The sequence below is a fragment of the Ambystoma mexicanum genome, chromosome 11 (assembly GCF_040938575.1).
Source record: "Ambystoma mexicanum isolate Mex_15411 chromosome 11, UKY_AmexF1_1, whole genome shotgun sequence".
Classification (NCBI taxonomy): domain Eukaryota; kingdom Metazoa; phylum Chordata; class Amphibia; order Caudata; family Ambystomatidae; genus Ambystoma; species Ambystoma mexicanum.
Window position 1 is genome coordinate 1113018107 of NC_090934.1, and position 23670 is coordinate 1113041776.

At 45.2% G+C, this 23670-nt stretch overlaps 1 protein-coding gene across 1 annotated transcript in view; it reads left to right on the top strand.

The window, feature by feature from the left end:
- CHRNB4 (cholinergic receptor nicotinic beta 4 subunit) overlaps positions 1 to 23670 on the top strand; it is a 602031-nt gene that overhangs the window by 128486 nt on the left and 449875 nt on the right. The window lies entirely within an intron of this gene.

The following is a 23670-nucleotide window of genomic DNA, read 5'->3' on the forward strand; positions in this document are numbered from 1 at the left end:
CACTGCAGCCGTTTTTCCTGTCAGGTCCTTTGTCGGGTTTTGTTGACTGTAGGTGTTACTTATCTCAATGATGCTTAGAGCTGTGAGGTGGAGTCGAGTTTGCTGCGAGTTCAAGTCGACGGTCTGGTTCCACCTGGCATTTGCCGTTTGAAAGGTACTCCAAGACATAGTTAGGAGGTTGTGGTCACTTTCGGTCGTTCTTTGTACCTCAAAAATACTGATTAATGGTAGCATTGAGGCAGAGACGAAAATATAGTCTAAGGTCGCGGAGGAGGAATCTCTTTCCCACGTCGGAATTGAAGAATCTGCTTGGCAGGTTGAAGCCACGTTGTGGAAGTTTCGAGACGACATATGGGCAGACCATACCTCTCCTCTCTCATCTACAGACAATCTAAAAGTGTTCGGGTTGGCAATTTCGTTGGTGCATGGACATTTTGCATTCAGATAGCTGCATATGATGATATTTGATACCAAGTAGTCGACCATTAATTCGTCAATTGCATTTGCAATTTTTCTGAAGAACCTCTCAATTGTAGTCCTCGGGGGGTTTCAGTATAATGTGATTATGCCCAGCTGGGTTTTCTTCGGATTGCCGGAGATTTGGTTGTTAGTGTCCCAGGTAAAGAGTGCCGCAAGGTGGCCGTAGTATTCTGATGTTTTTTTATAAGATCTACTCCATATCCCATTCATATTGCAAGCAGGAGGTCCGATGAGGGCGACCAAGGAGACGTCTTATTGCTGGAGCTACTAAGACCATGTAGCCATCGAGGGTCGGTTTTTCGGACAGCCAGGTCTCTTGAAGACATATAATGTAAAACGCGCCTAAATCGACGCCTCCTGGCTTAGTTAAATGTTGGTGGCCTTGGGTATTCCATGTGCCCATTTTCAACAGTGAGTCCCTTGGTGGGTCGATTGTAATTGCTGACACTCTCCCGGTGCTAAACATCGGGTGAGATGGTTGCTATCTCCTGATTTTTTAATCAAAGGCTTTTGGCAGCCATTCCCATAATCCTTTTGCAGAATTGGTCGGATTTTCTTTTTTGTCAGATCTTGGGGTGACAGGTTTATAATCAAGCTCCATTTTTCTGGTTTGGCTCGATGGGGTCTGTGAGGGTCTTTGACGCGAGGAATCATCCTGGGATTTTTCTCAGCGTCCTTGTTCTATGCTCGTCGGTCGGGTGCGTCTAGGGCCCGGAGTAGTTAATTCTGTTTGTGAGCCGAGATAAGTTCTTTGGTGCGTTCTATTGAATTCATAGTGAGAGGGCCTGCAAGTTTTTTCCGGTGAACGATGCGTATTGCGACCCCATCTTGAGCTTTTGTAGAGTTCTTCTGTTTTGGAGATAAAACGGTTTCTTTTTCTGTTCTTGTAATCCTCTGTTCCCACTGGCTTTGTGCTCTTTTTGGTTTCCAGTTCTCTGTGTCGGATACCTCTTTTTTCTATTTCGATATACAAAGTCCAGGTGAAGGGATTCACAATCCAGGTGAAGGGATTCAAGTGCTGCGGCTTTGATATGTAAGTAGGCTTTCGTTTTCCTCTCGCGATGGTAAGGTTCAATTAGCACAAAATCCTCTGTTTTTAGGGATTTTAAGTGGCTTATTTTCGAGAGTAGGTGAAGTATAGTTCTTCTATTTAGGATCAAATCCTCTTTTTGTGCTTTTTTTTGTTCTAGTTTGAACAATCTTATCTCTTTGGGGGATTTTGAGCCTAGATGGTGTTCAGAGATCGATTGATGGTTGTCCTCATCTTTATGTCGACTTTGGTAGATCTCTGCTCGTGAACCACTAGGTGTTAAAGATCTTTCACCTGGATTGTCTCCATTCTTTCGCAGAACTTTAGGGCGCAAGGAGTCCTTCTGCCCGATAGACGGGATTAGATTTAGATGGGACTTAGATGAATGATCATGAGGGGTAGTCCGAGCTGGACAAATGTCAAGAGTTCTTTTCGGTAGTTCAGGGGACTCTTTTGTACATTCCGAATTGCTCTTTGATTTGGTCCCTCAATGGGGCAGAAGTTCTTTTGGCACGAGGTTGTGATCAATCGCTTTCATTGACTTGGAAGAGGTGGAATTGGCTTCCGGTGGGTCGTTGTCAGAGATCGAGTATTCACTTGAGTCCATCAGGACGCTGTCTTTTAGAAAATCTTCGGTCTTGATTGGTGACCTAGCCAGGTCGACCTTTTCTCGTCCAGGACATGAATTGTCACGTCTTTGTGGCAGGTCTGTGGCGCTCTCATCAGAACAGATGGCATTGTTTGGCTGTTCAGATATATACCTTTCAATTCCGCAGTTCTTTTTTGTCGGAATCTGTAGCACTAATGATTTCTTTTTGTTGACATTAGTTTTTGATGTTTTTTGCAGATTTTCGAATATCACGTAATCTGCAGTTAAATCAATGGATTCTTTTGCCGCCTTTTTTGGGTTTATAATTTTAGAGGTTTGGGGTGCTTTGCTTAGGTGAGATTTGGGGGCTGGTAGGCAGTCCGAAGTTGACGATGGCTTCTGATGCGATAGCTCTGGTGCAGCTTTGGTAAGTGATTTCCCACTTAGTTGATTAGGCTGCGAAATCAGGTTGCGATGGGTGGTTCTTGGAATTTGCCTTGATTCGGCCGTCCTTAAAGTTGGCGAGGGTGTAGGAATATTTTCTGACATAGCCGCCTTCTCTTGTTGGCCTGACAGGCATAGCTTTGCAGTGCACTTAAGTTGTTGGATTGTTTGTTTTAGAGCATTTTGATGCTCTGTTGCTTTTAGGTCCATGGCAGTAACAAAGCCTTCCAAGAAGATACGTTTGGAATGCATCATCCCAATTATAGTTGATTGGTCTTTCAGCGAGTCGTTTAAGGACTCGTACAGCTTGCTGAAAGGAGCTACGGCGATAGTTACCATTGACATTAGCAACATCAAGTCCGGCTTCTTTGGAGCTTCTCTTGATGGATTATCATGAGAGATACTTTTTCGTCCCAGCATTTCGGGGCTAAGCCCCAAAGAGCTCCTCCTCTCACGGGGGCCCAGAAGGGTGGGCTTGGGTTCTCCGCCCACTGATTTTCTCCCCCTTAAAGGAAGCTTGGGATTGATTGTTTGGTCCTCAGCAGGCTCTGGAATGGGGGCGATTTGTTCGAAAACCGTGTCTCCCTGGAGAATTACGGCCGTGTTAGCTGGAAGTCCTTGTTGGTCTTTGGGGCTCTGTTGTGTGGGGGAATTAGTTTTGGTTTTGAATAGTGACGACTGCAGCTCTGTACTGTTGTCTTTGGGTTCATGCTCATTTGGTGTGAGGGCAACGTTTAAGCATGAAGTGGGAGCGGTTGCTGTTCGACGTCGTATGCCAGTGTTGCTGCTTTTACTCCTTTTGATCTACTATTTTTCGGTTCTGGCACTATTGCGCCCGTAGTCGTCATTGCATAGTCGTCATTGCAGCTTGTTTCAGGGAAGGAAAGGTCGATTCCTGAGGTTTTGACACCTTCTGGAGATTCGGGGCCAACTCTCCAGGCTTTGGTCAATGGAAAGTCCAGAGTAGCTTCTAGGATTTCAGGGTCAGACAGCTCTGTTGAAACGTCAAATTTTCTTTTGCATTGCTTCTGGAAAAAGGTCTTCAATACGTTGGATAACAGCGGTGTTGGCAGCCTGGATGCTTCAACCTGGATGCTCCAATTTTTCTTGGCTGGAGTTTTAAGTTGCTTGTAGCTTTTTTGGTTCCTTCTGTGGAGCCGCGGTTTACCGCTTTATTGAATGCTCGTCGGGCAGGGGGTTTCTCCTTTGCATTTTTTTGTTGATTTGAGTTTTTTTTTGTTGTGACTTTTGCTCCGCTTGTCTTTTTTCGTAAGTTGGAGAGTCTTCGCTGTCGCACGCAGTCATTGCTGGCAACACTTGTATTGAAATCCTGAGGTGGAACTTTGTTCTGATTCATGGACGGGGTGGTGTCCGCCAGTGTGTCTTTATCTTGAGGTTCTGAGAAATTTGCACTGGAAACACAGTTGGTGAAGTCTGAAGTGTTATTTGCCGTTGAAGGGCTAATTAAGTCATCAAGGGCTGCAGTCGTGGCATTAAATGCACCTGAGTGAACCAAGGCAACCACTTTGAAAGGGGCGTTTTCGTTGAGGACCGAAGGTGGCCGTACGTTTTGAACTTTTGCTGGCTTTTCAGGTGGAGCCAGGATTCCTTTCGTGCCGGGCTCCTCTCTGACTCCGGTGGCGTCAGAAGCGACAGAGTTCCCTAGCGAGAGGGGCACACCCACTGGCCTATCCCTGCTCGTGTGAAACACCTTGTCTGCCTCCAGATCGATGGGGCTCGCACAGTGGAGATGAGGGGGCCGAGGGGGTGGAGAGAGAGGAGCCTCTTCCGCACCAGGATGCGCACTGCACATCATCTCGGGTGGGACACGCAGGGAACAGGTCGTAGATGGTCTGAGGTCTGCACCGGGCCATCCAGCTGAGTCAGCGGGAATTAGTCTGTCGTTAAGATCTTTAATCTTATTATTTTGGATTGATGGTGTGTTGGTCGAGCGTGGCACTCGACACCCCTGAAGGTCCTCTTCAAGGGCCACGGCTGTCTCGTCGGGTTATAGGGTCGACACTTTACTGTGGGGCAAACTGCAGGGGGGCGAAGGGGGGAGGTAAGGGGCCATGTTGGGCCACTCGGTGGCTTCTCAGCTTACACCCTTCGGCCTCGGCCATATGTCTGTTGGTACTCGAGGAGGCGGCCAAATCCATTTATGGGCCAAAGGGGGGAGGAAGGGAGGGGAAGGGACTCTTTGCACTCTCCAGGTGTATAATGATGTGCACAAGTGAGGCGAATAAAACAGAAAGCACAATCCGCAGCTCTCGGCTCCCTCGAGTCCCGTGATCACCGCAGATCACTTTGTCTCCACTTTCTCTCCATTTTTCGCTCTGCGTTCTGCGGCGAAATGGAGATTATGTATCCTTTGCTGAAGGGCTCAGTCTGTAGCCACGCCTCTAAGTAAACAGTGAAGACAAACTGCAGGGCTCTGCCACAGTCACCTCAGATCACTTTCCCTCCACTTTACACTCCTTTTTAAAATTGGCAAGGCGAGGTATATTACTTATACTTTGAGGGATCAGGTTCCAGAGAGAGGGGGCACATACATTGAAATGTTTGCCCCCAAAGGCTTTTAGCTTGGGCCTTGGGCAGCTTGTTCGTGCAATTAGAGCACAGGGTTCTCAGTATGGGGCTTTATGTATGCGCTCTATGAGGTATTCTGGTGCTTTCTGTGATACACATTTATGAGTGATGGTGAGAATTTTATGTGTAATGTGATGACATACTGGGAGCCTGGCCTCGGTTATTTGATCTCTGTTAGCTCCATTTTGAGCCACCTGGCGAGTTCTAATATTGTTTTTTGTAGTACCAGATAACACACTGTTGCAGTAGTCTAAGCAAGTGTTTCCTAGTGCTGAGGCAACTGATGATGAATTGGAGATGGTAAGGTATGGTTTCTTTTGCTGTAACAGTTTGTTTACATAAGCACCGGATGCCTTCACCTGTAGCAGGTGTTTCTGCATTTCAAGCCCAGAATCGAGGAGAACACCAAGTGTCTTCACTTGGAAACTGATTTGGATGGAACAATTAGCCATTTTCAAGTGACTATATTTCACATCCATCTTCTTTTGCCATTGAGCTGAACCAACAAGCATGAGCTCCGTTTTCTCATTATTAAGGGCGAGGGAGTTTACACCAGTCCAATTTTGGATAAGGTTGTAAACTCTGTTAACATTGATTGTATATACCTCATATTTGCCAGCATGTTCGAAGACAAGCTGAGTATCATCAAAATAATTTATGTATTTTATGTCCATGCTACCAAGTAGATCGAAAAGAGGCTGCTTATACACAATGAAGAGAGTGGGCGATAGACACGTTACCTGCTCACGGTGGCCCCTGTGAGGTGTTCAAATGAGTTTGTTGGGTCAAGGGATGTCATCGTCAAGTTGGCAGTGATGATGTGGGTGGTGGGAGGGAGTTGTGTCAAGTTGGGGATATTTGACACGTCAGTTACCTGTTTTCCTAGAGGTTTTATAAGTTGTTTTACAAACTTATTGATTAGTAAAATGGAAAATCAGTGCAGGCTGCCCGTCGACTACACAACACAATTGTTTCCTAAGTTTGTCTCCATCGAGACTGGGCCCTTGTTCAATAACAATGTGATGCTATAGATCAGAAAATCTCATTCATGTCATGGAACATCCATGAACTTAATCACGCCATCAAATCACGCAAGGTTGTAGCATACATTAATCGCCAGGACCCAAAAGTGGTGATGCTCCAAGAGACACACACCCAAAGGAAAACTAATGAAGGGTTTGCTGCTAGCTGGGGGCCACAAAGAGGTTACGCCTATTACTCCTTGCAATCTAGAGGCGTCATGACACTTATACATCGCTCAATCCATTTTCATGAGTCTAAACGCTGTATAGCCTTGCTGGGGAGATATATGATACTATGGGGTGAACTTGCTGGTATAAACACAACTCTTGTAAACTCCTATGGCCCTAATGTTGATGACCCTGATTTGTATGGCCAAATAATGGGCATCCTGGCAGGGGGAGCCAACACACATATCATTTGGGGTGGAGACTTTAATTTAATCCTGGACTGTGTGCTGGATCGGGCCAGGACGACTCAGCCAGTCCTTATGGATTCTGGTTGCACTGTGTTGCAAGTCATGCAGCATTTTAAATTAGTGGATGCTTGAGAGAACACAACCCTGGTACACGTGAGTACACTTATTACTCAACGGTACATGACGCTCACTCCAGGATCGACAGCTGACTGGCCTCTGCCACGCTAATGCCACAAATACACGATTGCAGGATTCTCCCCCGAACACTCTCGGATCATTCTCCCATTACACTCACTGTGTGGTGGGATTGATCATCCGTTCATCAGCCCCTTTGGCGCATGCCCCCAGCATGTCTACTGGACAAGGTTTTTCTTGATAAGCTCAGTGAGGGAGTGACAGATTTTTTTCATGAATTGAAGGTTCGGTGCAATACCATCATACAGTGTGGGAAGCTTTTAAGGTATAGGTTACAGGGGAGGTGATATCCATGTCCTCGGGCGCCCTCAGGGAGACACGACAGTAGCTTGGTAGCCTGGAATTGGATCTCAGGAACCTCAAAAATGAATACGGGGGCACACAGGACCGTGCAATTTTGGGACTCATCAATGGCAATCTGTCCAGGTTCAGGGAGCTGGCAGATAGGGAGGTCAAGCTGATGTACTTAACCATTCAGGCAAGACGATATGGGGAGGTGGATAGACCAGGTTGGCTCCTTGAAAAGGCTGTCTGATCTGAGAGAGGGACTCTGCACATCACAGGTATTAAGGGGCCGTCTAGGACACTCCACACATCCCCGGAGGCTATCAATAACGCATTTCATCAGTACTATGAATTTTTAAACTCTAACTCGGACCAATGCTCTAAGGCAGAACTGGAGGCATACTTGACAGAGATACCTCTCCCGGTTGCGTCACAATAGGCGCAGCTAGCACTTAACCAACCACTGACTTTGGACGAAATCATAGAGGCCATCAAGTCACTCACGTCCGGCAAGACCCCTGGCCCTGATGGCTTAGGCATCAAATTTATAAAGTATTCTGTGACATCCTCGCCCCCAAACTACTGCAATTATGGGAGGAGTCTCAACAACTTGGTTGTTTACCCCCTTCTCTCTCGGAAGCAGTGATCACTGTGCTTCCAAAGCCCAATAGACCCGCCACAGAGATGGCCACACACAGGCCCCTCTTCCTGATCAATTCTGACACAAAAATCTTCGCTAAACTGCTGTTGACTCGCAACCACCCTTACATGTCGCAGCTAGTACACCCGGATCAATCTGGGTTCATCCCTGGATGCTCAACGGCGTTCAACCTGTGCAGACTTTTTGGTATACTGTCCCAAATTGTTCCAAAAGCACAGGTGGTAGCTGCCTTGCTTGATGCCGAAAAGGCTTTCGACTCTGTCTCGTGGCAATTCTTATTAACAATTCTCGAACAAATGGGCCTGGGTGGGGGCTTTCTTCAGTTTGTTCGTCTACTATATGCTATCCCCACCGCTAGGGTCTGCACTGGTGGTATCCAGTCGTCTTTATTCCTGTTAGGACGCATCACTAGACAGGGATGCCCGCTATCCCCTATACTGTTTGCATCCGATAGAGCCTCTTGCTTGCATAATGTGACTCAACCATATACACTGTGGTCTGCAGGTCCACCACAGATAATCTCACTCTATGCCAATGACACACTACTCTATATACATAATCCAGCCCTAAACTTGACCCCTCTATTGGAAGAGGTACATAGGTTCTCGGTTTACTCAGGATACTGCATTAATGAATCCAAATCAGAATTGTTTCCATTGAGCGAGATAACACCCCGACAGACCTAGCTGGGTTTAGATGGGTCCCTGACAAATTCAAATATTTTGGCATAGTGGTATTGCGAACACATCGTTCCCTATTAGCAGAAAATCACAAAGTATACTTACTGACACTAGCAGACAAATTGGCTCTTTGGACTAGACTCCATATCTCCCTGGTTGGCAAGCTTTCTGTACTCAAGATGATTGTAGACCCTAAACTATTGTACTACTTCACTAACATCCCTATCTGGCTGGATCGCGCATTCTTTGTCCAATAGCGGTCCCTGGTAGTTGGTTTTGTGTGGAGTACTGGGGCCGCGCGGATGTGCTGGGAGGGCTTGACCAGGCCATATGAATAGGGTGGCCTTCAAGCCCCTGATTTCGAGCTATACTACGAGGTATCGCAGGCACAATTTGCTGGGTACTGGTACTCCACACTGGGAAGCCTGATACATACTGCCCTAGAGAGATATGGCGCCTATAAACACGCTGACACTTGCACATTCGACCCTGTCCGCACAACGGTGAACGCATGGGCTAGACTGTTCAAAAGGCTTGGAGTTGCTACCCCCCATTCCGGTGCGCTCCTGTTGTGGAATTATCTGGGCCTCCCCACGACATACGACAAGGATATACAGAGAGCGTGGGCCCCCGACGGAACGCTCGCGTTACATGATCTCTTCCATAATGGTTCCTTTGTCATGTATCCAGACTTTTCCGAAAAGCTGGGCAACAACCCAACCCAAACACTACAATATTATAGGATGAGAGCAGCAGCTGGGAAATGATGGCCCTCCTTCCCTAAAAAGCCCATTGAATGTGAACTATTGGCGATAGTGGTTTTGGGCAGATATCCGCAGGGGTTGGTGTCCAGGTTATATAAGACATGCCAAGGCTCCCAGCCGTCTCCCCAGGGCGTCAAAACACAGTCGAAACTGGATTTGAATAGCCCGATGGACGATAAGAGGTGGCTTCTCTGGTGTAGTCTTACGAAAGAGGTCTTGCTGAATGCAAGGTACAGATTAATACAATTCAAGATGTTGAACCGTCTGCATTGCACTCCCAAATGTGTGGCTCGGTTTGCACCTGATGTTGCTGGAGACTGCGCGAAATGTGGTGCTGACGTGGCCGACTCTATGCATATGTATTGGAGTTGCCCACAGATCGCGCGGTTTTGGCAAGTGGTCGCTGACGGCTTGCACGAGTTCAGTGACATATCCCCCACACTCTCGCCCCCCAAATACTTGTTTTGACATTGGGAAAGTGCCCATTAAGATACACAGCCTCTTCAACTTGGGATGTCTGATTGCCAAGAAATGTATACTTAACTGTTGGAAATCAAAATTCACCCCAGACATCAATGTGTGCCTCAAAGAACTGACCTATGTGAATGATAATGAGGAAAGATACATCTCCCTCATAGCACCCAGCTGTAGACCTAAGGACACATAGGCTACCTTTCGAGAATACCTACAGAGGACAAGGTTAGATCCATAGATACGTCACATGGTGTCCACTGTATTTCATGCTTGGGCTATATGATATGTTCACTTGTGTAATATGCTCAAACTCGATGATGATATTCTTGTACGCTTTTGTGTTTCTGAGAAGGTATGTCTGCTACTGTACAAAATAAATTAAAAAAGAAAAAGAAAATGAAGGCACAGCGGAGGCACAGTTGAAAAGGCATGTTCGTATATCACACCACATTCTTCTTTTTTTCCTGTTGTTAGTCAACCTATTAAAGCACCTAACGGATTGGTTCTAAGTGCTTATAAGGTCAATTGTTGTATGTATGTATCTATGTGTGGGATTTATAAATCATGAACAGTGTTAGGGTGCACAAGAAGGTTGTACAACTGGGGCACACATAGGGGGTTAGAAGAAGGGTGCGGGCAGCAGATGTTGTTGGGATGGGAGAGATAAGCAGGATAGAGGACGTCCTATCGGGGAAAGAAGGGTTGAGTAGAGGGCTCACTGATTGATTAGAGGTTCTTTATAGAGTAAGGTCTTGGGGTACTTCCTGAAGTGAAGGATTAAGGGAGCCAGTCTGATCTTCTTTAGTAACTTGTTCCAGAGACAGGGTACGTGGCAGGAAAAAGCCTGCTTCTCAGAGTTTTTCCCTTGCAGTTTTTGATTTCCAGTCTGGTGATGTTGAATCCTCTGTTGCAGCATTGTCTTCTGGAGATGGTGATGTTTACCTCCAGGTACAGTGGTGTTTTGGTTGTGACTGCTCGATAGGTAATACAGGCTGTCTTGAACATGGTGTGTGCCGGAAAAGGTAGCCAGTGCAGCTCCTTTTAAATGGGGATGATGTAGATTAATTTTCCTAGCCTTGTGATCTGCTGTATGCTGGACATACTTATAATGAGTCAAGGTGGTCTTTCTGACTTCTGCAACTCGGGCATTACCACCATCCATTTGAAGGAGGAACATCTCCTCTGGGGGAACATCTGTTCTGAAACTTGCAGCAGGGATGGAGTGCTTGACTTTGCAGAGGAGCACCAGCTGTTATGGAGTTTGGATATTCTTGGGGATGTGTGTTTTGCAAGAGAGGTCAGAGTCAGTGGGAGCTGGTGAATGTTTTGATCGGAGGAGCGTGAACATTTTCCTTGACTATGTCAAAGTGATCAAGTGCAGCTAGGGAGCCAGAACCAACCACAAAGATTTGGGGAGCTTCCTCAGAACATTCTTTAAATAATGGGTTCAAATGTTGCATTTTACAGGACACTTTATTTGAAAAATTGGGTAAAAGCAACACAGGTTACAAATCCAATATATGCCAAGTCACAATCGGTGCACAGGAACATTATCATGTAGACTTTGCCCAAAATATATGCCAGTGTGGAAAAACATTTTCATGATGGCTGTGCCCATACATGTCCATGCTAGTTGCAATACTATATGCCAGAATTCACACATAAGAACATGCTAATGTTTGCTTTGGCCATAATGCCATCATTATAAGAAAACATGTCTATGCTGCCACTGTCAATGTATGCTAGTTTCAGCATGCAAAACATACGCCAAGTTAGCTTTGTGTAAGGAAATGTCACTGCGGAGCCTGGACCTTGCAAATACAAGCATCTGCGTCATTATGGCAACGCTGGAAGGGCTTACTGCCTCAGCCAAGATGTGACCTTATTTGCAACGTCGTGATGTGGTGATGTCAGACACTGTCGGACCAGGGAACACCGAAACAACTACAAAGCTCGGCAGAACCCTGCGCTGCAATATAGGTCCTTTCTCTTTTGCACTGTGCTGTTTTCCTTCCTGGCCCTGGTGCCTTATGGTTCTTCTGTCATTCAGCTTACCTAGTGACCCTTCTGTCCCGTGATCTGCCGCCCTCTCCAGCTCTTCCCTTACTGCTTCCTCGCTGCTCTCCAGGCATTCAGCTATTCCTGTGCAATATATCTCTTTGTGCCCTAATGGGTGCCTGAGACCTCTTGGTCTATTCTTACTAGCTTCCAGCAACCCTAACAGACTTGCTTACAGCTCCTCAGCAATAGCCATTCTTGCTAACACGTTCCTTGGACTCCAGCTTCCGGTGTAACACCTTCTACACCACAAGGATTTTATCCCTGGATTGGTTTTTCCTCGCTACTAAGAATTGCCAACTAGGGATTGCCCCCTGCTTTCCTGTGCATCTAGCCAGGTGGTGGGGTGGCTACTTGGGGGGACAGGTCTTACCTCTTCGATACCAAACTGCATAAATTGTCACAGGTAAGGCCTGTCGCTGACACTTTGCTGATTATGCCAGTAAACAATGGCATGCCACTGTAAGTAAACATGCCCAAACTCACGGCACCAATGTAGACCAATATGCCCATGTAGAAACACAGATGTTGGCTTTGCCCACAATGCCAGTAAAAAGTCATGCCACAGTAACAAAACATGTCTATACTGACTGCAACAATATAGGACAGTATAGACACATAAGAACACTCATTATGTTGGCTTTGTTCATAATGCCAATAGAAAATGCCATACGACTGTAAGAAAACGTCCATGCTACCTGCCCCAACATAGTTCCATCCCCACGCCCACATAAGAACACTTATCAAGTTGGCTTTGTCCATAATGCCAGTAAAAAATGCCATGAAACTTTAAAGAAATCCTTAATGACTGCAATATTATAGGCCAGTACACCACATGAGAACACTCAACAAGTTGGATGTGTCCATAATTCCATTGCAACAAGCCATGCTACTCTAGGAAAGCATCCATAATGGCTGTTTCAGTGTAGGAAAGTATTGCACATAAAAACATAAATCATATTATCATATCATCATATCATAACTATCTGTATGTAACTCTGACCATTCCTGTATTGCATGTAACTTGTACCTGTAACCAAGAGACCTTTGGTCGCCCGTTAACGTATGAATCAAAAATTCCTACAAATTTCTTATAACAACGCCTCGATGCCTCCGGGCTGCAAGTGCGCTATAAAATTGTGAATAAATAAATAAATATTGGATTTGCCCTTTTTGCCAGTAAAACATTCCAAGCCACTGTTAGAAAACACCTTTACTAGCTGCACCAACGTAGAACAGTATTCCATGTCTGAACATTTGTCATGTTTGTTTTGCCTTAATGGCAGTAAAAACCTGCCATGCCACTACATATTCATACACCCATGCTAGCTTTCCCCATAATACTCGTCCCCTCCACTCCCTTGTAAGAACACTTATCAAGTTTGCTTTGTCCATAATGCCAGTAAGACTAGCCATGCCACTCAATGAAATTGTTCATACTGGCAGCTCTAGTGTAGGCCAGTATTTCATGTAAGAACATTTACCATATTGGTTTTGTCCATAATGCCTCTGTAAGAAAATGTCCTTGCTGGCTGTCTCAAATGTTGTCCCTCACCCACATAATACTGCTCATCGATTTAGATTTGTCCATAATGATAGTAAAACATGCTATGCCACTGTGATAAAAAGTCCATACTGGCTGCCCCAATGTCTTTCTTCCCCTCTGCTCCTGAGCCTCACTCCCGAACTGAAACACATTCATACCCATTCACACATGCATTAACGTACCCATTCAACATATATATGCTCTTCTCACATTCAAATGCTCAACCGTTTAAAGCATTCGCACTTCACTCTCATTTTACATACACACAGTCACATGTGTACACAACATTCACATTGCACTCTGTCAAATAAATTCCGGCACTTCTCGTTTTGCCACAATTGTGTTATACTTTGGGCTCTTTGGCCAAACACTACCAGGCTTTGTACTGCGCCAGGCACACGCCATGTTCTTGTAACACTGGAAATTATAAATTGGACAGGCTGCACAATAAAACCATAATCAATAATAGCCACCACACGTTTTCACATTTCTGCACTTAGACACCCTTATATTCATCCATCAAAGAGAGAGAGAGAGACAGACAGACAGACAGACAGTGCACATGTAGACAATCAGACTATCTAAAAACTGGTACAGTGGTGAGCATAGAAACATTGGACGTAACATTGGCAATGAACACATGAGAAAGAAAAACACTTTATATTGGTTCAGCACAGCCTTAAGACCCCCAGGCTAGTACTTTGATTATGAAAGCAAATGGATTCTAGATATAGCTTCAATTCTCATTTACTCCACCTGCCCTTAGCTAACATTGGGTTAATTGGCAAACTAAAGGTTAGTGAGATTATGGATTATGGAGACAGTTACCCCTTCTGCATGAACAAAACAAACCCCAGTTACTAAATTTCAAAGACAGGCTACTTCATCCGTCACTCGGTACCTCAGCGACAAATTAAGATGTGCCTACTTTGTCAGTTTGACACCGGGTCAAATTACAGTACCCTGTAGAAAGGGTCCTAGCTGATTAATTGAACAATTGAATGATTATTTCCCTGTTTATACTTACACTAAGCTAGGTCCTTTCGCTGCTAAGAATGATCAGCTCATCTCTGCCAGCACTGTCCCCAGCTCGTCACAGCCTTCCGACTCCCCTTGACAGCTAGACCGGTCTCTGCTGTGGTCTCCAGAGACACAGCTCAGCAGCGTTCCCCCTTCTTCCTCCAAGCCTAGCCTGTCTTTCCACAGGATTCACCTGGCAAGGCCCAGCAAGTACCCAGCACCTCTCCCTTTCAGTGGGTCCTGCCTCTTATGCTATATGGCCCCGATATTCCCTCTAGTATTTTCCATCCTCTTTTGTGACGTCAGCTGAACCCAGCCTTCTTATTTTCAACCCATCTCATGAAGTCATTTCCAATTTCATCACGTGTCAGAACCTTCAAGAACATTTCAGCACCTTCTGACTCCCTAACCCGCTTTCTAGTTCAACTAACGCCCCCTGGTTTTTGGCAAGCTGTATTGCTGCTCATCATCTCTTCCTCAGCTCGGAGAAAAAATGAAACATTCCCATCCTTTCTTCCTCCGCTTGCCTTGTATGAACAATGGGCATTTGTTCTCATGCCGCTGACCGCACATTCTGAATCTCGCTGTTGCATTTTCAAATTCTGCTTTACTTTCTGAAACTGGCCCTTCACAGCCAGTGGAGTTTGTGTGCCTGCTGCAGTGTTAGTACTATCTGACTCTGTGGCCTAATTCAATCTGGCCCACACAACTCAACCCTATACTAATGTTATGCTATGTTAATACCCATGTTAATAATCCTTGTACTACACAACACTACACACAGCATGTGCTGAATGCATCCTCTAGCTCATAGCCATTCTTACATATCCCCCTTTATGTTGAGGACACTGATCAAACATGGGAACTCTGCAGAAGACTTGACCCATGCAACACATTTTTCATGTAGTCAAACTATTTGAGCATTGTGTAATAATGTGAGTAGATGCATTTCTTATACTATCAAAGTGTAAACAATTGCATCAAATGAATCCTTTGGCACTGTCAACAAAGATTGTCCATAGATGAAAGAAAGAACACAACAAAACGATGAGAATAGAGGAAAAGAATACTGTGAGAATAGCGCTAAAGAATAGAAATAAAGTAGGTAACAAAATGAGAAATTGTCTAGAATTGATTCGCCATCTTTGGGTTTTGGTAGTGACATCTTCCATCACAGGGCCTAATGCTGGACCTGCTTCAAATACAACTTGTCTATTTGCATGGAGAGGCCTGTGTCCATGTCACTAAGTACAATACAACCCAATTGCACACTTCCATCTTATCATCTGGTCTTCGCCTTTGCGTCCGCCAATCTCCATACGCCTTCTTTCGCATCCCAGGGAGTCCTCTTCATTCAGGCTAGTCCACTCCATCCAGGGGACTCCACTTCATCAAGAGGACTCCAGAGAATACAGATGAAGGAAAACAAGTTAACCATTCTAAACCAGAAGAGGGAGATTGACAGGTTAAGTACCAAGCAACATAACATTTTCCTTTAGGGTTTCTCCTTTCTTCTCCAACTGTTTAGAATGGACCTTAAAATGTTCTCCTTCTTCAATACATATATATACATTTCTTTTTTTGTTTATCTATTTGTCTACTCTTTTACACACATTGTTTTCTATATCTTCTATTATTTACATGTACACCCTTACTTTCTATCCATACCTTCAGGCACGCCACACCAAACACATCTACTTACCTGCTATGATTAATCCTTTTATCCCCTCCCTGACGTGACCATTACATTTCTCATTCCCTACTGGCTTCCCCAGTCTGCTCTATTCTTTGCACTTCATGTTTTGGGTGAAATTGTTTTATTTGATTCACATGGACAAACTGTTCCACAGTCAGATTCCCTTCCTTTGTCATTATGCTGTACACTACAGGAGAAACCATGGTCCACACCAGGATGCCATGAATTTGGAATTCCTGCTCTTTCCTTTCATGAAATTAAATGTGTACACCTGGTCACCTATTTCATACTCCCTAACAGATTACTTCCTGTCATAGTATGATTTGGCACCCTCAGCAGCAAATGCATGTTGCAAATTCTTCCTCAACACTTCCACATACTCATGAATTGTGGATGCTTTTACCAAGACTTGTCCAGTGGTCCTATGCAACAAATGTTTCCTACCTGTGATAATCTCAAGTGGACTGAGATTTGTAGACTTCGATGGTGTCGCTCTTAAGGCCAGTAGTACCAAAGGGGTTCACAAATCCCAACTAGACCCTGCTTCAACCACAAACCTTTTAAGTATGTCAATTATTGATCGGTTGCATCTTTCTACCCAGTCACTAAAAGATGGCCGGTACGAAATATGAAACTTCCCTTTTACTCCCAGAATCTGCCACATCTTGGTGTAACGCTCATCTGGTATCCACGGGGACGTCACTCAGCCTGTTCTGACCTCTTACAACTTCGAACCCTTCCCTGGAGTCTACTCGACTGGAGACTGGGTCTGAAACACAGGATTGGTAGAGTTTAATTCCCTATTGTCTCTGTGTGCCTGAACCCCTTCTTCCCCGGGGTCCAACCCTTCCCTTTGATCCACAGCTCACCTTGTTTTCTTGGAAAGTGTGTTCTCCGTCCTGCTTTCAGCGCAGGGGCGCGTTGATTGATGTGGGCTCATTGCTGCCTAGTTACTTCAGTGGCAAGAGTCCAACAGGTAAGTATAATGAGTCTTTTGAACAGTTCTCTAACTTTGTTCCTTTCCTTCCTTAGATGATGGCCGGCATCAGGGGATGGCAACGTGCTGCTGAGATGAGTAGCGATGAAGGTGAGTGAGAGTGCGATGCGTCCCTTTCGTATTTGTATTGAACTGAGTTTTTTTCTGTGTCTTTTAGGTGCCGCGACGTTTTCAGCGTGGATGCTGGTTATGAAGAAGAAATGCGGTGAGTAAGTGCGGTATGCAGCGCCTCTAGATGTTTCCACGCTAACCTGGAGTGTCTTTTCCCTCTTGCAGATGGATGAGAAGTTCCGGAGACAGAGTTCCCCCAGAGCGGCTGGGATTCAGGTAAGCATTTGAAGCTCGTACAGTCTTTAAAAATAAGCAAAGATTTGCTGAATGCTTACTACCACCTTTTTTCTGTTCTTTTCCCTTTTCCTTAGGAAGCAGCGTACCGGGATGGGAATGGCACCACCGAAGATGCCCGCTGACCAGAAGAAGCGATGAATGATAGGCAGAAGTGCCGCAGGATAAGGCTGTTCCTAACAGTGTTCTTGCTCTTGCAGGAGCTGAGCACAGAAGAAAGATGCAGGCCTTCTGGAAACCGATCCGAACACAGTGAGTGTCACGCTGCAGGTGCAGAAAACACAAAGCATGTTTCTCAGCCTGGGCATGGCTTAAATAGTCTCTGGGTTTCCCAGGTGTCTCTGGGCTGAACCACACCCAAATGACTACACTGCACATGCAGTTCTGGGAACCGAAATATGTGGGGGCATCCATCTTGTCCCCATCAATGCACTACAAGTCCAATCCCCAATGTTATCCTATTGGAGTGAGTGAGTCTGGTGCCACAAGTGCCAAGTCTGACTCCAAGTGGGTCTTTGGAGGGATGGAGAGGCCCTTGAGGGCCATGTAGGTGATCGTTGCCTGGCTCCAGCCTGACATCTTGGAGGGCTGGGGACATAAGGGGCAGGAATCATGACAGCACTCCCCTCCAAGGCCCCTCTCAAGGCGGCTCTTCTGTCTGGTCCTGGTTTGTTTGGATGGTTTTGATGAAATCGTCTAAGCAAGCGAGGTGCATGGATGTACTCACAAGGCTCCCATGTCATGTCTTGTGGACCATACCCCTTCCAGTCTACTAAGTAGTATAATTTGGATCTGACGTACTTTGAATCCAGGATGTCCTTGACTTCGAATTCTGGCTCCCCGGCGACTACTACTGGCTGCGGTGGCGTTGCTACCCGGGTCCCAGGTTGAACAGGTTTAAGGAGAGACACGTGGAACACAGGATGAATCTGCATGTTTGACGGCAAAGCTAGTCTGACCGCCACAGGATTTATCACGGAGGTGACAGTGAATGGACCCAGGTATCTTGGACGGAAAGTGCAGTCTAGTCTTTTGGGTGTGGTTCAGCCCAGAGTCACCTGGGATACCCAGAGACTATTTAAGCCACGCCCAGGCTGAGAAACATGCTTTGTGTTTTCTGCACCTGCAGCGTGACACTCACCGTGTTCGGATCGGTTTCCAGTAGGCCTGCATCTTTCTTCTGCACTCAGCTCCTAAAAGAACAAGAACACCGTTAGAAACAGCCTTACCTTGCGGCGCTTCTGCCCATCATTCAACGCTTCTTCTGTTCTGCGGGTATCTTCGGCGGTGTAATTCCCATCCCGGCACGCCGCTTCCTAAGGAAAAGGAAAAAGAACAGAAAAAAGGCATTAGTAAGCATTCAGCAAATCTTTGCTTATTTTTAAAGACTGTACTAGCTTCAAGTGCTTACCTGAATCCCAGCTGCTCTGGGGGAACTCTGTCTCCGGAACTTCTCATCCATCTGCAAGAGGGAAAAGACAGTCCAGGTTAGCGTGGAAACATCTAGAGGCGCCGCGTACCGCGCTTACTCACTGCATTTCTTCTTCATAATCGGCATCCACGCTGAAAACGTTGCGGCACCTAAAAGACACAGAAAAAGAACTCAGTTCAATACAAATACGAAAGGGTCACATCGCGCATCGCACTCTCACTCACCTTCAGCGCTACTCATCTCAGCAGCACGTCGCCATCCCCGGACGCCGGCCATCATCTAAGGAAGGAAAGGAACGAAGTTAAAGAACTGTTCAAAAGACTCATTATACTTACCTGTCAGACTCTTGCCAGTGAAGTAACTAGGCAGAAACAAGCCTGCATCAATCAACGCGCCCCTGCGCTGAAAGCAGGACGGAGAGCACACTTTCCAAGAAAACAAGGTGAGCTGTGGATCAAAGGGAAGGGTTGGACCCTGGGGAAGAAGGGGTTCAAGCACACAGAGACAATTGGGAGTTAAACTCAACCAATCCTGTGTTTCAGGCCCAGTCTCCAGTCGAGTAGACTCCAGGGAAGGGTTCGAGGTCGTAAGAGGTCAGAACAGGCTGAGTGACATCCCTGTGGATACCAGGTGAGCATTACAGTGATATAGCATTAACCCCCTGAAATAACACAGGCACCACCCATTGGATCTGACCTGAAATGGATTTTCGGACCAACAGTCTGTCTTGAAGGTGAAACCGTTTTTTTCTTCTTCAACATCACCCTCGATTCCTCTCTTCCTTGCAGTCCTCCTCTATTAAAGGATTCAGTTCTGCATCCGACACATGATTGTACAATATATCTTTGATTGGGTCTTCTTTTTGTGCTTTAATCAAATCCTGATTGAGCGTGTAAAAGCTCCACTGCACCACTGATTGATCACTTGCTCCCTGAGATTTGGAACATGTTATCACATCCACTTGGATCTCACTGAGCAAGAGTTTAATGGGAAACAGTTACCCCATCACTGCCCCAATTCTGACCAATTGATCAGCATTGCCATTCCCTTCCTTATCTTCCACTGGTGTTTTGGAATGCCCTAGTATCTTCCTCCAGTGAATTTTCATCTCATTCTCTGAAACAAGATTGTCGATGGCCTGATTCAGCTTCCATGTTTGAGTGTTTTTTGCTACAAGTTACCATCCCTCTCAGCATTCACCCCAGAAAGTATTCCACAAAACTATTCCGGGCATAGGCAGAATCGGTAACCAACACTATTTACTTTAATTTGTTTTCTACTGCTGTGGATGCTGCCTTGTAAATTGCAGCCAACTCTGCCACCTGACTGCTCCTGGGACCTATCCTCATGCACACTCATGGGATACCTTCAAATTTGACCCCCACATATCCAATTCCTGCCACCAATTCTTTTTCAGGGTCACCACCCACATGGTATGCACACCCACTCACAAATACAGTTAGGATATTTCTACACTCGTATTCATCAAAGCCTTGTGTGGTGTTTGTTCAAATTCAATCATATTTGTTTCTAATTGTAGCCAACTCTGCCATCTGACTGCTCCTGGGACCTATCCTCATGCACACTCATGGGATACCTTCAAATTTGACCCCCACATATCCAATTCCTGCCACCAATTCTTTTTCAGGGTCGCCACCCACATGGTATGCACACCCACCCACAAATAGGATATTTCTACACTAGTATTCATCAAAGCCTTGTGTGGTGTTTGTTCAAATGCAATCACATTTGTTTCTAATTCTGTAGTATCTACAACTGCAAAGTCATGCAAGTCTGTCAGCCCTTGAGCTACAGGACTTTTTTTGTTCTGCCCATATCTCAGGAATCCCTGTAAAGCCAATGTCCATGATGTCATTTTTGACTGGGCTAATTTTCCTGATCTGATCCTCTTACTCTGCAAGAATTGCAAGGGTTGATGAGTAGTCCCAGCAATCACCCGCTCTCTTTGAATAATGGGACAGACATGTCGTAATGTTTAGTTTCCACTTGTGACAAGGCTTTGTTAGCAATGGTTTTGTAATTTGTATCATGCTTTTGATACAAGACCACTGGCATGCATAGGTCTGTCAACCCCATCTCCAGAAAGAAATCTTGATTCTTCTTTGGATATGCCAAACATGGGTCCCTTATTAGACAATGTTTCAATTTGGCTGCCGCCTCATGCTGTTCCTGTCTCCATTTCCAGGTCACAACCTGTGTCTGTAACTTAGTCAATGGTTGTGTGATTTCTACATATTCTTCAATTGATTTCCTATTGTAATTTATCATCCCTAACAAGTTCTTCTCGCCCTTCAGATTTGTCGGATCTTTTAACTTTTGAATGGCTTCTACCTTTTTCTTTTATGGGTTTAACCTTGTTCTGTAACTTTATGTCTCAAGACCTTTACCCTTTTTCTGCACCACTGTGCCCTCTGCAATGATACCTTTGCCCAAGCCTTTTGCACGTGTCTAATTTCACTGATATGGCTTTTTATATCCTCATTTTTAATCAGGACATCATCCACATAAACCACAGTTCCTCTCTCTGCTGCATCCGGGAGTGCTTTGTTCAAATTCACTCCCACTATTGATAAAGCCAAATGGAGTAAATTCCCATTCATACTGTGTCCCTTGGAAGGTAAACCCAAATAGATTTTCTATATCCTTTGCTAAAGGCACACACCAGTATCTTGCTGTAAAATCCAAGGTATTAAAGACCTTTGACCCTTGGATTTGTGCAAGGCCTTGGTCAATGAATTGGAGGGGCCACCTTTACACAGGTATCCTCTTATTCAGTTCTCTGAAGTTTGCACACAACCGCCATTGACCATTGGCCTTCAACACGCCTAATATGGGCGTGTTTGAGGTACTGGAAATGGGTCTAATGATTTCTCTGGACTCCAAGATCTTGATTATTTCTGCCAAAGACTCGAAACAGGCCCGGGGAAGCCTATGTTGTTGTATAAACACAGGCAACCTTCTGGCAGGGTAGCAACATGCAGATCAGTAAACCCACAATCATAGGCGTCTTTAGCGAATACATCCTTGGATTCTATGAATATATTTCTCAATTTATCTTTCTCCAATTTATTTGTGCATGCATCTGCAGCTTAGATTTGGTCATCTTCCATTTTAAAACATTCTGGAAACTCTTCCAAAGGAGGAATCTCTGTGCTTTATTCTAATTGTGTGGCAGTATCTCTTTGGAGAGACACCACTCTCAAGTATCTTGGCCTTTCAGCCTCCACTCCACTTGTTTTTGTTATGTCTCATTTTCATCCACCTGGAATAGGATACAATCATACGGATTATGACAAATCACATCTTCTGGTATATATGGATATACTGACTGAATTCTGAAGATCCACTTTGGATTGGAGTCTAAAGACTCAGGCAGTTCATCCTGTGAAGTGACATAGCCTTCAGGAATATCCCCAATAACAGGGTTGTTATGGGTCTGCAGTGTAATATGATTCTTGCATTGCCATCCCTAATGGATTACCTTTCTTCAAGTAAATATCCTGACATCCTTTGTTATCCACAAGTATCCGGATGGGACCATCCCCAACTTCCACTAAGGGTGTGTATTCACATTTTAGCCCCTGCTGTCTCACGGATTCAGTGAGACGCACAAATGCATCGGGCTGCATAGTTTTCTGCCCCTTCAATGCTATTGTAGACTGCCTTGAGAATGCAGGAATTGTAACTTATTTCTTTACTTGCAGTTCAATGGCATTTTGCCTTATTTGCAAACAATGGTATGCTCGCCTTCAGGTGCTGCCCCACCCAGTCTGGATCAAACTTTTTGATCAAAAAAATCTAAAACCATACTCGTTCTGTGCATGATGTAATTTCCCAGATAGAATGTGGTGTTAGTTACACTTAAAAATCCATATATTGTTATGAATGCTTTTGGACACCAGTCTAATTTTCAACATTCATCTCTCCACAATTCTTTGTCCCAAATCAGGACCATCTAATCCAAATAGTTGTTGATTTTTTTATTTCAAAACTTGGTATTTCTTCTCTGTCAAGCATTTGTTTGAACACTTTCTCATTAATGAAACTCCTCTCCCAGGGCCAATATTGCCTCAATCATTTCCAGATGCCCATTCGTGTGCATGTGTATCCATGCCTGGCAAAGCATTCCACATGTGTATTTCTGCAATGGTTGAAATATATTTTTTCTGCAGTAGGTGAGGGGGATAGATGAGGTTTGAGATCCTGTGAGCACAGAGGGAAAAAGGGGGAAGACGGGGAGGCCAGAGAGTGATGCAGAAGTTGCACCAGGTTGAAGCAGCTGATGTGGGTGAGCAGAAAGGAATGGGTGGATGGCTGACTGAGAAGAAAATGATGTAAGTTCTGAGTTTGGTTGGAATAGGGTTAGAGGTAACCAAAACAGTTCACAGACCCAAAACAGCAATGGGTGTTGGTTCTGTGAAGAAACAGAAGCTGTGCTGTCCATCCTCTGAACATCCAGGGATAGTCAAAGGATGGATGGACCACTATGCGTAGAAGCAGAAGTCAGGTCGAGGGTGAGCTTGGTGAAGTGCTGACTTGAGCAGGGGTTTTCTGGCCCTAACTGGCCCATATATGGGCTCTCTTTTGCTGCTGTTGGACCTTAGCTGCAGATGTCCGGGCTGGAAGCTCAATGAAGACTGAATAAGGGAGGCAGTGAGTTACATGTTCCTCAGGGAGCCAGTAACAGTCTAAACAACACATCACAGATTTGCATTCATTCCAACATTCCTGAGCCATTCAACCACAAGGGAAAGGCCCAAGTTGTGGATTTACTCTAGGGGTGGCTAATCCATAATGGGCTACCAGGCATTAACCCACCACTCATGAACACACCAAAGACAGCTCAGTAAAGAAATGAGCGTTCCCCCAGCTGCTGCAACATGCTGAGGGAGCACTCCTTTGATGGCTTTAACTGTCAATGGCAAA